At 41.2% G+C, this 15135-nt stretch overlaps 1 pseudogene; it reads left to right on the top strand.

Annotated features, from left to right (window-relative positions):
- Positions 1 to 13981: 13981 nt before the first annotated feature.
- On the top strand, positions 13982 to 14323 carry LOC149266786 (putative glucose-6-phosphate 1-epimerase pseudogene; annotated as a pseudogene).
- Positions 14324 to 15135: the final 812 nt, after the last annotated feature.

The raw sequence follows: 15135 nt of genomic DNA, 5'->3' as shown, positions 1-15135 counted from the left end.
CTCTAGAAGAATAAACATGAGTGGAAGTCTCCACTCCCGGATCCTCTGCATGCGGCTGCTCCCCATTAGTCTGAGGCTCCTCGTCCTTAGGAACTAAAAGTTCCTCCTTTGCATGCAATTTGAGCTCCCTCTCAAGTGATACTTGCATGGCTTTTTGCTCGTTGAACTTCAAATCTTTGCGTACCACTGTCCTTTCATTGGTAGGCAAGAACACCCGATAGTTGTGGAGTGTATCAGTGTAACCCACGAGTATCCCAAACTCAGCTGTTGGATCTAGCTTCTTCCAAGCATCTTTGGTCACATGGAAATAAACTGATGATCCAAAGATTCTGAAGTGACTGACATCTGGTCTCTTCCCAGAAAAGGCCTCCATAGGTGTCTTCATTCCCAGTATACGACGTGGTCTTCTGTTATGCAAGTATACTGTTGTATTGCATGCCTCAACCCACAAATGAAGTGGTAGACTTTAGTCATGCAACATCGCTCGAGCTACTCCCACAATCGATCTGTTCTTCCTTTCGGCCACCCCATTTTGCTATGGGTTATGGGGTGTCGTCAACTCCCGTTTAATTCCTTTTGCTGCACAGAAGTTCTTATAGTGTTGGGAGACATTCTCTCCACCATTGTCGCTAGCAAGGCTCTTATTTTCTTTCCAGATACTTTCTCTGCCAAGGCTTTAAACTCACAAAACCTTGATAAGGTTTGATCCTTCTTCTGCATAAAGTAGATCCAACATCTACGAGAAAATCCATCAATAAAAATAACATAGTACCTTTGTTTAGTGGTGGAGGCTGTAGAGAATGGTCCACACACATCTATATGAATTCGCTCTCTCTAGCTCTATTGTCTCAATCCTAAAAGGAAGATTTTGCATACTTACCCAAGATACAACCTTTCATGTATCCATTTGCTCCAGTTTTCCCTTGGGAAATCCGGTAGAAATCTGTTGTGTGATCTTCAAGGCCCCATGGCGCAAGTGGCCCAATCTTCTATGCCATAGCTTGCCAACATCTTGGCTCTGCACCAACTCTGCTTTGGAACTCAATGCAGCACAGTTGTCTACCTCTAGCTTGTAGAGATTCTTAACTCGAATCCCAATCCTCTTGTTCTATCTAGTGCCGATATGCCTCAGGAATTCTTTTCCTTTACTAAAGACTACATCATAGCCTTTGTCTTCTAGCATAGCGATGAACACAAGATTATTCATCAGAACTGATACATACTTTACATCAGTCAGGGTGAGAGGAGCTCTATGCTCCCTCTGAAACGCAATCGTACCTTCACCTGAAACACAGTGCTTTCCATCATCGCCCATCTCGATCCGCACCTGGAGATCCTTCTCCTCCAAGGTACTGAAAATATTCTTGTCGCCGGTCATGTGGAACGAAGCTCCATTGTCTAGGTACCAAACACACCCCACCATCGATGAAACCATACATGTGATGAGGTTGAAATCCAATTCGAACTGTGAGGCCAGTGCCTCACCATCTGATCCCTTCGAGGATCCCTTCTTGGATTTCTTATGTGGAAAATTCGTAGCATTATGGCCCACCTCATGACAATGAAAGCATCTCATTTTCGATTTGTCAAACTTCTTCCCACCATGGGAAGAACTGGATTTGGAATGGGACACCTTCCCTTTCCCTTTCCTCGCCTTACTCGCTAAGGCTATATTTTCTTCATCATCTTGCTTTGATGAAGATCCATCTCTGGTGCTTCTTCTTATCTCCTCATGCATCAGTTCCGACCAAATTCATTCCCAATCTGGCAGTTTATCTCTTCCATTTACCGAGCCTTGGTAGCTATGCCAGCTCTTAGGAAGACTGAGGAGAGTAAGACTCACCATGTCATCATCAGCTGTCATGATCCCTACACTTCCAATCTCATCCTTGTAGGTGGTGAGCTTGTTCAAATATGTAGAGATCATGTTGCCCTTTTCACACTTGTTTTTCCGAAGCTTGTCTTTCAATGCCAACTTCCTCTGATTGTTGTTGTTCTAATATAGATTCTTCAATGTTTTCCACATTGAAAACAGTGTCTCCTTCCCATGGAGACTCAAGACTATGTGGTTTCAAACTCCCTCCAGAAGGATTCTCCTAGCTCTAGCCACACATTTCTTCCATTTCGCCAATTCTTGGGCATTAGTAGCTGCTGGCTTGGGGACTTCTTGGTCAATGAAGTCCTTCAAACCGTTGTCCTCTAATATTGCTTCCATGCGATCCTTCCAAGCTATATAATTCGAGCTGCCATCAAGGGCATACTCGAGTCTCAAACCGTTGAACACCATTGGTGAAATTTGAGATGCCCTAAGAATTCGAATTCTATAATCAGGAAATTCAAACTTGGAACTTCTCCCTTCTTTATACGATGTTCTTCACTTTGATCAACTTGGCTCTGATACCATGTAGAATATCCCACTGTAGATTACCTGATAATGCAATATACTAAAGAAAAATACTTGATCTACTTCTACAAACAAGCTTGCGGAAGCTTAATCGATTTTGAGCAAGATCAAATAGAACAAATATACTAGGGAATGAGAAATCAATCACACCTGAACATAGAAGAATACTCTGGGGAAAGCCTTAGCTAAAAATCCCGATCTCTGTATTATCATACAAGTGGAAATATGTTCGGATTACACAAAGCCTTAGCTCACAAGTTATCCAGCTCTCAGTACAATCCCTCAATGCAGATCATAGACTGAATAGACAAAACATATGTCTTCCTCCAGTCCTCCAAGCCTCCTATTTCCTTGCACAGTTTCTCTTGGGTCCTCTGGCTGCCACTTGTGTGAATTGACCTCTCACACAACTCACCAAACTCAGAAGTAACTGCGCAATCGCTAAGGAATTAATTCCTTCTGCATGCAAGAGATATCCTCAATGGAATATTCCTGCAACTGATAGTACACTATCCCATCATCTGATCTCAACTGGGTCTCTGATGAACTGACATGCATGAATTATTTATGAGAGAATATTCAGTTATCTGAAGTGCAGTAGTTACATGCATGCATGCATTAACTAACTAAACTCACAATCAGTTCAACAAACTGTTTGAACTAATCTAACTGGACTTAACTCAGTTAACTAAGCTAACTAATTTCAACTCAAAGTACAACTCATCTTGATCTCCTTAATCAAGGGATAACTTCCTCAATCAAAGGGGAAACTATTGCATGTCTTCACATAGACTTCATGTTTGATTTTCTACAACTAATTAACTCAAGATCAATTAATTAATTATTTTACAAACAACTACTAATATCAAATACGATTTTTAATTCTCAATTTTAGTTCAGGGACTAACTAAATTGGAATGTATCTCGAAATGCTATTTATAGTAGTGCTATTTTTAGCATTTTTTGTTGCTATTTTCAACAAAAAAATGTGATTACAATCATGTTTTTCATGTATTTCTCATTTTTCGTCTAGTAGGGTCCATCAAAAATATGCAACATGGGTACTCCTTGAATGTGGAATCAAATTTTGCATCCAACGAGTATTTCTGCTTGAAAATTGAGTAAACCCACAGGGAGATAAATTGAAAATATGAGTTGAAAAATTAGTTTTTTCTTTTTTCCCTCTAAAATTTGATGATGTAATCTAATATTATTTTATTATTTCCACTATTATTTTATAATTTCCTTAGGAGGCCCATTTTAGACCTCAAAATTCCCCTAATGGTAAGTAGTAGAAGGTCTTGAGTAAATTCAAGTGTTTCAACTATGGTGAGATGGGTCATTTTTCGTCGAGATGTATGATGAAGAAAAAGATGGGATATGATGAGAAGAAGAAAGGGAAGGAAGTCGTCGGTGTTGCCACCTCCGCTGAGATTGATGCCCTCACCAAGAGGTTGGAGGAGGAGCACTTTTCCATGATCTCTCATTTCTTGCAGGGTACTATAAATGAGGATGGATGGTACATGGATAGTGGTGCATTGAAACATATGACAGGGTTAGAGGAGGGTTTTGAGACTCTAGTTGAGTGGGACTCGAAGTTGCGCATGGTGTTGGGTGACAAGAGTCAATGAGATCCAAGGATCGAGAGTTATGCCATTCAGGATGGAGTCAGAATAGGTGATGCAGGTCCAGGATGTACTGTTTGTATCAAGACTTAGATATAGCGTGATATCTATCTCAGTGATCGAGAAGAAGGGGTTTGAGGCTTTATTCCAGGATGGGAAGACAAGACTCAGGCCTAGAGGCTTTAGGTCCATCGGTATTGTGCTTGGAGTTAGAGAACGTGGTCTATACAGGTTGACGGTCAAGCCTATGGATCATGGGAAGAAGAAGCAGGAGGACTAGGTGCAGGTTCCAGAGAAGTAGGTGCAGGTGCATGCTTTAGAGGGGCAAGTACAAGTTCCAGAGAAGAAGGTCTAGGTTTTGGAGACTCAGGGATATTCGAGTTCAAGAGGGAGGTTGTAGATTCAGAGGGAGACTTTGCAGCCCAAGAAGAGCATCTAGTTAGTGGGGAGAAAGAATGCTTCTACATCTGCGAAGAAGGAATCATGTAGAGAGTGGAAGACATTTTAGGAGAAGAAGAAGAAGCGGGATGCTTCTAGATAGAGTGACACTTTCGAGAGAGGCATTGTTCATATTATAGGGATTGCTACAGTGGTGAGTTACTTACTAGTCTTGGAAGTATATCCCTTGCTAAGAGGGAGTGTTGATTTTTGATATCTTGGGAGGTACTTCAAGCCCTAGGGTTCAGGGTTTGGAGGTTGGAGCACCACAAGATTCACTTGTGGGCTTGGAACCCAAGGTTGGGTTTTTGCACCCATCGATATTTAGGCCAAAACCATGAGGCATTTTCTACATGTGATGGATGGAGATGATGGAGGATGGCGAGGAGAATCTAATGCAATGAGAATCGTGGAAATATGAGTTGTAGAAGATGAGTTATGAATTTTTGAAGTTGACAATGAGTTTTTGGACGATGAAGTCATCTAGGCTTGAGTCAAGTTGGTCCAAAAGACACATCTCTTCAAAAATTCGTTGAGCCCTCTCATTTGGTATAAATAAGAGGTGAAGCGATTCATTTCTACACATCCAAAAGTGCATCAATTCATAGATAACTCTCTGAATTAAGTTGAGCTCAAGAGCAGGAGGACGAATTTGTTTAAGGGTTTTGTTTTGTTGACTTTGACACCTATGATAAGGCTGAATCAGTATAGAAGGACAGTCGCAGGCTTGAGGGAAAAATCTAGGCTGAGTTATGATGCGTTTTTCTCCTTGTAAGATTGAATTCTTAGCAGGAAGGAAGTCACATTCTCTGGGCATATTCTGAAGGTGTTTTTGTGAGGTTTTGAGGGAGATTTGTCCATGTTCTTAAGGCCGCAACCCTGGATACCATAACAAGTAGGCCGTAGGACTAAAAAAAGGTCAAGTGAGGGTGGTTGTTAGCCTTGAACAATAACGAAATATTGGAGGACGTGAAGGACCCTAGCCGCAGTAGAAGAGAGATTTGTGGGGCTATTTTGTAGGGATGACATGGACCTATGTCATGCCCTAACTAGGTCACAGAAATTGCAGCAGTGAAAACCTCAGTCCAAGATGAATGCAAAGGTATGTATGATGAGCTTGTGTTGAATTTGATGTTAGTTGGATGAGGTTTAGTTGCAACTTGTGGGAGCCAATTGGAAGGCTTGTCTTGGTGGGTGAAACCCTATTCTAGGAGCATATCCTACAATGATCGAATTAGGTGACATTAGAGTGGTGGAGGACAACATGTTGGCGACCCAAAGTAATCCTTGAAAAGCAGTCATAAAGAGAGCTTTACAGTCGAAGGTTGGGTGAAGTTGATGAGCCTAATGTGCAGTACATTGATTGACTAGTGGACTGCTAGATTGGTAGATTGGAGTTCAGATATTGGTCAGCCTAGAAGAGTAGATTGGATCAACCAATGTTCATTGTAGCATAAGCGACTTGCAACAGTGATAGGTGGCAACCATCCTGGAGACTCTATGTGTTGCCCTTTGATGGGATAAGGGGAAGCTAGAGATAAGAACAGAAGAGAAGGACCGACTGGAAGAGATATGACATAAAGGTTGTAGTGAGATTGTTATTGCATCTTGTATTATTGTACTTGTGGATAATTGAAGGTCATTTTCCCTTGTACGAGAGCCCTAGATAGTTGTATTACTCAGTTGGTTTAATATAACGAAGATTGGGTTGTACATATTGTTGGACACAGATTGTCATTGATGTCAATATGGCAATATTTGAGGAGCAGATAGAGACGAGAGGAACAAACAGAGCCGAAGTAGAGGAGCACACAGAGCCATCGGAGCAGATGGAGACGAGAGGAGCAAAAATACCACTAATAACACCATCATGAGCCATTGGGAGCCGTATAGGCCACAAATGCTTATGCGGATGCTAGCACCATCTAGCCCTGCAATTCCTTGTTATTTTGCTTTTTTGGGCTTTTTTCATGTGGGGTATTGTGACATAATCTTTGAATACTTCATTGTGGGCATTGGTGCCTTTGGTAGACAGTATTTTCCCATTTTACTGGGCCCAAGTTCCTTGTTCAGGGATCCTGCGAATAAGGATATCCAATGTCAAATCAAGCTCAGCCTGCCTCTACTAATTCGAGGGTGGAGGTGGTGATGGATAGCACCAGCGGCCTTGAGAAGTTCAAATTGAGAAGGCTGAAGGGGTCATCTGCTGAGATATTTTTGTATGGTGGGCAAGTGATGTCATGGAAGAATGAACTCGACCAGGAGTTGCTTTTCATGAGCAGAAAGGCTACCTTCAAGCCAGTGAACCCAATAAGAGGAGGGATTGCTATCTGATTTCCACAGTTTAGTAATATGGGGTCATTAGATAAGCATGGGTTTGCAAGGAACATAATGTGGAGTATAGACCCCAATCCATCGCTTCCCCCAAGTAAGGACAATACTGTAATTGATCTTCTTCTCAAGCCAACAAATGAAGATATGAATATATGGCCTCACAGTTTCGAATTGCGATTGAGAGTGAATGTGAGCTGTCAGATAAAAGAGCAGCGGATCCAATGATTGTCGCATGCGAAAGATGCACATACAATAATGCGTGGGAGACATACAGGTAGGTGGTAAGCGGTATTCCTCGCACCACCCACCGGGGTTCGGTGGTATATGTACAAGGGCCAGCGATCCAATCAAAATACGACGTGTGGCAGATGAAAACCGCCGCCCCCTCAGGTTAACGCGTATGCAGGTTTCGGCAAGGAAAGGTGCGACTGTCGTCCAATCGCGACGGGGTTTCATCAGATGGTGAGGAGATGCACAAGGTTTAATGTGCAAGCAAAAGGTCGTAGCGACGCAGAAACCGTTGGATGAGGGTGATCAATGGCTGTGATTGCGAATGCGGCAGAGGCTAATATGGGCGTGATTATGTGGGTTTTTGGAATAAAAGAGAAACAGCGGGGAAAAAGGGTGTTTCTAGACTTTTATATCAGTTTTCTTAGATTTCGTTCCTTTGGTTTTCGGATCACAATGGCAATGGCGGCTTCCACCATGATGAGATCGTCTGTTATGGTGGGATCGTTTCATGAAAATCATCATCCTTCTGTGGCGGTTGATGCACAGATCCGATCGAAGATAACCAGCACTGATGGCACAGTCAAATTGCCTTTCAGAAGCTTTGGAAGCAATTTCTTCGGATCCACTGTAGAGTTTGGCCAAGGTTCAACCTTACAATGTCACAGTGCTAGGACTTTGCAACCAGTTAGAGCTACTGCAACAGAGGCCCCTCCTAGAGTTCAAAAGATCTTCGGGAAAGGAGAAAACCAAGATAGGAATAAATGGATTTGGTCATATTGGGAAGCTGAAAGATCAAGCAAAGTCAGAGGAAACGAAAACGACTGAGGAGGAAGCCTAAGAGACGGTGTAAGCGGAAATGAATGGAAAAAGGCATGGAAATGTATAAAACAGTAGAAACAGAGAACTGTTGGCGCGGTTATGGTGGTGAAGAACCTGAGGGTGAGATAGTAGAAGCAACAGGGGCAAAAGAGGTAGAAAAAGCGGCAGAGGTTGTAGAGGCAGCAGACGCAGCAGAGGCAGGAGAGCAGGAGTAAGACAACCTCAGCTGAATAGAGTGCAGCAACATACCTGTTTATACCAAGGTTGGGTTGGAGCCCAAGAGGTTGGAGCCTCAGAACTGAACAGGATTGAAGTCATTGGGGTAGGTGCTCCTAAGTGAAGAACCACTGCAAAACAGAGTTGGTGCTCTGGAGGTTGGAGCCTCACTGTAGTCCAAGTTGGAGCTTGGCAATTATTCACAATCAGATTTATATTTATATTGTACTTATTTCTTTGCACCGTCTTGAGTTTTAATAAAAGCATTAAATTCAGCTGTTGATTTCTGTGTTCTGTGTATACATATACATATCTATATAGGTTGTTGGCAATCACTAGAACAATTAAAAAATAAAAAAATAGATTGTAAGAAATACTGATTCACCCCCCCTCTCAGTATTTCCAACAATTGGTATTAGAGCAAGCTTATTCATACTAGCCTAACAGCTTGAAGAAGGATCTGTAGCCATGATGAGAAACCATGAAGCATCAGGAAGACCTCCTTTGTTCAATGGCACTAACTTTGGTTTCTGGAAGAAAATAATGTCTTACTACTTAATGTCCCTTTTACCTGAAGTCTGGCATTTTGTTCAAAATGAATACAAAACTACTTCCACTCTTCCAATAGACCAAGACAAGAGGAAATCCTACATCGCAAATGCAAAGGCCATGAACTCCATCACTAGTGGAATCACTAATTCCGAGTTTACAAAAATCATGCACTGTGCCTCGGCCAAAGAAATGTGGGAGAAGCTAGTTGGCTTGTATGATGGAGACTCAAAAGTAAAAAAGGCAAAGCTTCAAACTCACAGAAGACAATTTAAAAGTTTGAGGATAGAAGATGAAGAATATATTGCAGCATACCTCCTCTGAGTAGCTGAAGTGGTAAATTCCCTGAAAGGATTGGACGAAAAAGTTGAAGAAAGTACCATTGTTCAAAAGTTATTAAGGTCTCTTCCAGACAGGTTTGACTCCAAAATAAGCGCTATAGAAGAAGCAAAGGATCTAGATACCCTCAAAATGGATGAACTCCATGGAATTCTCACTGCCTATGAAATGAGGAAAGGTGGCCCAAGCTCCAAAGATGCAGCGTTCAAGGCCTCAAGGTAAAAGAAGGGGAAAGAAAGGAATGACTATAGTGATGAGTCAGATGTGGAATCCGAATTGGCTCAATTTGTACAAAAGCTGAAGAAAGGATCTAAGCTTAAAGGCAAGTATCCTCTTATCTGTTTTAAATGTGGTAAAATAGGCCATTATGCAGCAAAATGTCCTCATAAACATGACAGTGATGATGAAGGAAATTCTAAAAGAATGGCACATAAAAAGAAAGGGTTCAATAAGAAAAACTTCTTCTCCAAGCAAGATGAGTCTGATGAGGATGAGTTTATGGTCATCAAAAGGAAATCAGATGAGGAAAGCGATCATGATGAAAGCCAAGAAGCATTATTCATTGCACTCATAGATGATGATGACTCTGGGCTAGAAGGAAATGTAGATGAACTGTTAATAAGTGCCATTGAAGAAAATGAGAAACTACGGAACAAAATCATTTCTCTCAAAGTGGAAAACGAGGAAATAACAAGGAGAGAAGACCTCTTGGAAGAAAAGCTTAAAGAAAAGGAAGAAACTTGTGAAGAACGCGAGACCGAAATAGTGTCGCTAAGAAAGGAGTTGGAGCAAATTAAAAAGGGCTGTAAAAGCTCTCAAATACTTGAGACTATTCTGAAAAATAAAAAACCTCAACATAACAAGTCTGGAATAGGTTTCAAAGGAGAATCCTCAAGCACTAAGAATAATGCGAAAAGCTATGCCGATGCACTTTCCTGCAATCCAAAAGATGAAAAGTGCACCCCAGATCCCAAGAATGAAGAGAGAATTACTCCAAAGAAGAATGTGGAGTCGAATCATGGACACTATAGCAAATACAAATTTGTACTCCACCAAGGGCCCATTGCAAATCCAAAGAACGAGGGAGGAGTAATTCCCAGGAAGGAAATCGACTCAAACCGTGGTTGCTTCAACAAGTACAAAACCATCTTTCTTGGACACTGCTTTCACTATAAAAACTTCGGTCATCAAGCCAGACATTGTATGGCTCGCAGAAGTGAAAAGACAAAGCTAAAGGATAGAATAATCAACTCATATGCCCCCAAAAGGCAGGGGCAAATCAAAACCTTTAATTCATTTGATCCCTTGACCAAATTTGATTTGATTTTCTCTTTTTGCGACAATAATGGACACTATGAACAAGACTGCCCACTCAAAGGAAGAAAGACGAGTAGCAAGAACTCCAGCATGGACAAATGCGGCCTGGCTCTATATGCTCAAAATAATGGAAACCAGTGGTTGATAGATAGTGGGTGCTCCAGACACATGACAGGAGACAGGAGGAAGTTTGTCTCACTGAGAAAAAAGGAAGGGAATGTGTCCTTTGGAAGCGGATCTAGCAGAATTGCAGGAAAAGGAATAGTTACTCTGATCAATGGAAAAGGAAAATCTCAAGATGCTCTGCTGGTTGATGGACTCAAACACAACCTCTTGAGTGTCAGCCAAATCTATGATCAAGGACATAAGGTTGTTTTCAGCACCAAAGACTGTGAAATAAGGAACTCTACCTCAGGGAAACTTGTGGCAAAAGAGGTGAGGACACCAAACAACATTTACATTCTGAACAAGATTCAAGAAAATAAATGCTACCTGAGTCAGATAGATGAGAGTTGGCTGTGGCACAAGCGACTTGGACATACAAGCTTCAAAAATCTGATCAATATCAACAAGATCAAAGTTGTACGAGACATCCCAAGGCTGTTCAAACCAAATCAAGCAGTATGTGGTCCATGTCAACATGGAAAGCAGACCAGAATTAGCCACAAGACAAAGGAACACTCTACATCGAAGCCCTTAGAGATCATCCATGCTGATGTATGTGGGCCAACTAGAAATCAAGCACTCCAAGGAGAAAGGTACTTTGTGTTATTTGTTGATGATTATACTTGAATGATATGGATATATTTCATAAAGTATAAATCTGAAACTTTTGAGTGTTTCAAGAATCTAAAAGCCCTTGTAGAAAATGAAAAAGATTCAAAAATTAAGTGCCTCAGAACAGACAAAGGAGGAGAATTCACATCAAACGAGTTTAGTGAGTTCCGTAATATTCATGGAATTAAAAGGGAATTCTCAACTGCCAGAACACCTCAGAAAAATGGGGTAGTTGAAAGAAGAAACCGAACAATCCAAGAAATGGAAAGAACTATGCTATTAGCAGCAGACTTACAGCCTAAATCTTGGAGAGAAGCAGTAGGGACAACTGTCTACACACTGAATCGAACTCAATTAAGACCAAATTGTGATAAAACTCCTTATGAGCTATGGAAAGGAAGACCTGCTTTGGTGAAGTACTTCAAGATCTTTGGAAGCAAGTGCTTCATAAAAATAAATGATGGTTCACCAGGAAAGTTTGATTCTCGGGTTGATGAAGGGATATTTCTTGGATACTCTACACGGAGCAAGGCTTACAAGTGCTACAATTATCGACTAAAGAAAATAGTGGAAAGCATTGATGTAAAGGTTGATGAAGATCTTCTAGTAAAGGAAATTGAAGAACATGAAGATGACTCTCTCATTGAAGAAGAAGAACCTAAAGAAGAAGAAGAAGAAGAGGAAAGAGAACCACCTAATACCCCTTCTAAGACGAAGTATGTCCAAAGACACCATCTAGAAGAGCAGATCATTGGCGATAAAGATGAAGGTGTGTAGACCCGAAGAAGGATAACAATTACACCCAAGAGAAAAGTCATTGCCCTCCTATCTATGATAGAACTAGAAACATTTGCAGAAGCAAGTAAGGATCCTCATTGGGTAAAAGCCATGGAAGAAGAAATGACCCAAATTGAGAAGAACAAGACATGGGAGCTGGTACCTCGTCCAAAGGACAAAAACATAATAGGAACCAAATGGGTGTTCAAAAATAAAATGAATGAGGAAGGACAGGTTATCAGAAACAAGGCAAGACTTGTCTGCAAAGGCTATTCACAAATTGAAGGAATTGACTTTGAAGAGACATTTGCACCAATGGCCCGTATGGAAGCTATCAGGATGTTCTTGGCATTTGCTTGCTCAAAAGGATTCAAAATCTATCAAATGGACGTGAAATCAACATTTCTAAATGGGGAACTCAAGGAGGAAGTCTACATGGAGCAGCCAGAAGGTTTTGATCTAACAGTAGGAAAGGACTTAGTTTGTAAGTTGAAAAGGGCTTTATATGGTTTGAAACAAGCTCCTAGAGCTTAGTATGAAAGACTGGATCACTATCTACAACAACAAGGCTTCAAAAAGGAAGTGGCTGGAAGCAATCTATACATAAAGACAGATCAAGGTAAGTTACTAGTTGCTCTTGTTTATGTCGATGATCTGATTTTTGCTAGTAATAATGATGAAATGAGCCATGAATTTTCTCAAAACATGTCAAAAGAGTTTGAGATGTCAATGATAGGAGAGCTGTCCCACTTCCTTGGACTTCAAATATCTCAAACTAGAGCAGGATTGTGTATATCTCAAACCAAATATCTAAAATACATGCTCAAAAAATATGGAATGGAGGATTGTGCACCCATGAGCACACCTATGACCATAAACTGCAAACTGAGCAAAGATGATGATTCCCCTCTAGTAGATGCAACTCATTTACAGGTCAATGATTGGAGCCCTTCTATACTTAACAACTACATGACTAGACATAATGCAAGCAGTAGGAATGGTGGGAAGATTTCAATCTGCCCCCAAACAATCCGATTTATTAGCTGTAAAAAGAATTCTCAGATATCTGAAGGGAACTTATGATTTCGGTCTTTGGTACCCAAATGACTCAACACTGACTGTAATTGCATACACTGATGCTGATTGGGCTGGAAGTATAGATGATCGGAAAAGCACTAGTGGAAATACATTCTTCCTAGGAGACTGTTTGGTATCCTGGCTTAGCAAAAAGCAGTCATCCATATCATTATCCACAACCGAAGTTGAGTATATTGCTGCTGAAAACTGTTGTTCTTAGATACTATGGATGAAGGAAGCTCTAAAAGATCTCCACATATTACAGATCAACCAATTTCCGTCTATTGTGACAACACAAGTGCTATTAGTCTCAGCAAAAATCCTGTGATGCACTCAAGAACCAAACACATACGAATCAAGTATCATTTCCTCCGTGAACAAGTAGCTGAAAAAAACATCGTCCTGGAATATATCAATAATAAGGAGCAGATAGCTGATATTTTCACAAAACCTCTTCCTCAAGAAGCATTCGAACATTTGCGTCAAAAGATGGGGGTTATTTCTTTATCATCACTCAAGTTCATTCATAAAGATGTAGCAGGACAGGGGGAGCAGTTTGACAGGGGGAGTCCATATGCATCCCTTTGCCATTGATGTCAAAGGGGGAGAAAGCAGAAAAATATTGCCATCAATAACAAAGGGGGAGATTGTTGGAGACATATTATCATTGATGTCAATATGGTAATATTTGAGGATCAAATAGAGATGAGAGGAGCAGATAGAACCGAAGAAGAGGAGCACACAGAGCCATCAGAGCAGATGGAGACGAGAGGAGAAAATATACCACAGATAACGCTATCAGGAGCCATCAGGAGCCGTATAGGCCACAAAAGCTTATGCGGATGCTAGCACCATCTATCCCTGCAATTCCTTGTTATTTTGCTTTATTGGGCTTTTTTCATGTGGGGTATTGTGACATAATCTTTGAATACTTCATTGTGGGCATTGGTGCCTTTGGTAGACAGTATTTTCCCATTTGACTGGGCCCAAGTTCCTTGTTTAGGGATCCTGCGAATAAGGATATCCAATGTCAAATCAAGCTTAGCCCGCCTCTGCTAATTCGAGGGTGGAGGTGGTAATGGATAGCACCAGCGGCCTTGAGAAATTCAAATTGAGAAGGTCGAAGGGGTCGTCTGCCAAGATATTTCTGTATGGTGGGCAAGTGATGTCATGGAAGAATGAACTCGGCCAGGAGTTGATTTTCATGAGCAACAAGGCTACCTTCAAGCCACTGAACCCAATAAGAGGAGGGATTGCTATATGCTTTCCACAGTTTAGTAATATGGGGTCATTAGATAAGCATGGGTTTGCAAGGAACAGAATGTGGAGTATAGACCCCAATCCATCACTTCCCCCAAGTAAGGACAATACTGTAATTGATCTTCTTCTCAAGCCAACAAACGAAGATATGAAGATATGACCTCACAGTTTTGAATTGCGATTGAGAGTGAATGTGAGTCGTCGGATCAAAGAGCAGCAGATCGAATGGTCGTCGCATGCGAAATATGCGCGGACGATAATGCGCGAGAGATGTACAGGCAGGCGGTAAGCGGTATTCCCTGTACCGCCCACCGGGGTTCGATGGTATACGTACAAGGGCCAATGATCCAATCAAAATACGACATGTGGCAGATGAAAACCGCCGCCCCTGCAGGTTAACGCGTATGCAGGTTTCAGTGAGGAAAGGTGCGACTGCCGTCCGATCACGGCGGGGTTTGATCAGACGATGAGGAGATGCATGAGGTTTAATGTGCAAGCAAAAGGCCGTAGCGACACGAGAACCGTTGGATGAGGGTGATCAACGGTTACAATTGCAAATGTGGCAGAGGCTAATATGGGTGCGATTATGTGGGTTTTTTGGAATAAAATAGAAACGGCGGGGCAAAAGGGTGTTTCTAGACTTTTATATCAATTTTCTTAGATTTCGTTCCTTTGGTTTTCGGATCGCAATGGCAATGGCGGATTCCACCATGATGAGATCATCTGTTACGACGGGATCGTTTCATGAAAAAATGATTGTGAGTTCATCCGTGTTGAATGTTGGACAAAAGATGATAGCTATAATTCTATGCTTCTTAATCGGTTAGATGGAAAGATTCATAGCCAAGTATTGGTTTATGATGTTGTTGTGAAAAAATTAACATATGAAGATAAATAAGAAAAAGGAGAAATAGTTAACATTTATCATAAATCATAGTCATTGATTAACTATGTTATAGACTTATTTAAAAT

The sequence above is a fragment of the Pinus tabuliformis genome, chromosome 6 (assembly GCF_031772625.1).
Source record: "Pinus tabuliformis cultivar Carrire ecotype Pingquan chromosome 6, CPIR1, whole genome shotgun sequence".
NCBI lineage: Eukaryota > Viridiplantae > Streptophyta > Pinopsida > Pinales > Pinaceae > Pinus > Pinus tabuliformis.
This window is presented reverse-complemented; position numbering and strand designations above follow the sequence as displayed.